At 49.3% G+C, this 1,447-nt stretch overlaps 1 pseudogene; it reads right to left on the reverse strand.

The window, feature by feature from the left end:
* Window positions 1–605: 605 nt before the first annotated feature.
* LOC136657917 (5S ribosomal RNA) lies at window positions 606–725 on the reverse strand (annotated as a pseudogene).
* Window positions 726–1,447: the final 722 nt, after the last annotated feature.

Here is a 1,447-nt window from a genome sequence, read left to right on the forward strand (position 1 = left end):
TGAGAGGGCAAAATTGAAAGGGGAGAGAACAGTGACAGCTGGAAAAGTCTCCCCAGAGACCAGGTCTACCGAGCTTCCTGTTGCAAAGCCCAAGTCTACCTACCTTGTAGGCTGGGCATCCTGATCAGCCCATTCTCCATCTTTCACTCTCTCTCTCTCTCCGAGGTCAGTTAAGATCCCAGGGAATTCCCGACTCCTCACCTCTGGCTTCTAGGCTCCTTTTTTGACCCTGGATTCAAGTACAATGTACCCCCTTCACCCCCCTCTTAGAAGCCCTGCACTGACCTACAACTAAGGAAGAGGAACAGCAACCACTGCTGACTGCCCTTCCTTTTTGGAAGGTGATGAAGATGGTAGGTGGGCTCCTTCCTCAGCAGTGTCCTCTACCTCCCTGTATACAATAGGAAAGGACAGGAGATGGCTGCTCTTCCTTGTTGCCATCACTGATCACTCCCTCTCCAGGCCTCCTGTAAGAGAAAGCAAGTGAAGAATCAATAATGTAACAAGGAAAAGGAGGTAGTGATGCCTCCAGCTCCCTCTCCCTCCCTGTGGGATGGAGGAGAACCACTGGTTGGCAACCTTCAGTCTTGAAAGACTATGGTATAAGCCTACAGCACCTGGTATTCCCAGGCGGTCTCCCATCCAAGTACTAACCAGGCCTGACCCTGCTTAGCTTCTGAGATCAGACGAGATCAGGCACGTGCAGGGTAACAGTTGCTATGGAAATGGCAGCACTTAGGCAGGTAGCCACCAGAGGACATCCTGAAGACAGCCTGAGAGTTGACCTTGTTTGGAGGTAGGCAGGTGGACAGCAAAGAGAGGTAGCAACAGCATATGAAGGTTCCAGAAAGGCAAAACATCTCGTTATCTCTTAGAATCCAGCTTCAAATATTGGGATACCTCCTGTGGACCACATGACTGATGAAAGCTGCAAATTCTCAGCAAGAGATACCAGTGCTTCATGTGCTCCCCCACCACCGAAGGGATGTCATACACTGTTGTGGTTGTGGTGGTGGTTATACTTCATCCCAGCCCATACAAGATCTAGCCAAGAATGTAGCAACGATATGGGAAGCAAACTTGACTCTAGGCCAGGTTGCTTGATGGAGTGCAAGAGCGGATGCAGTGAGCAGTCAGAGAGGCAGAATAAAGAGACGGAAGTCGGGTTTCCAAATTTGAGTGCAGGGAGGCAAGCCACTTTTACCGAGCCCGCCTCTTGCTTTTATTCACTCTATCTCCTCTGTTTACTACAAGGGTTACTAAGGTTTACAGATAATGACACCTTGACAACACATTCCTAAAGTCTGAGCGCTTCTTATCTCATCCTGTTGTTTACAGCACTCAGCCTATAACCAAGGCCAGCAGAGTTTGCTCTGCAAAAGAAGCAGATGTGCCTGCTGTTGCCACATATGCTAAAGCATTTCAAAACCCAGTGCTTCTGCACTGC

This window comes from Tiliqua scincoides, chromosome 7 (genome assembly GCF_035046505.1).
Source record: "Tiliqua scincoides isolate rTilSci1 chromosome 7, rTilSci1.hap2, whole genome shotgun sequence".
In the NCBI taxonomy this organism is placed as follows: domain Eukaryota; kingdom Metazoa; phylum Chordata; class Lepidosauria; order Squamata; family Scincidae; genus Tiliqua; species Tiliqua scincoides.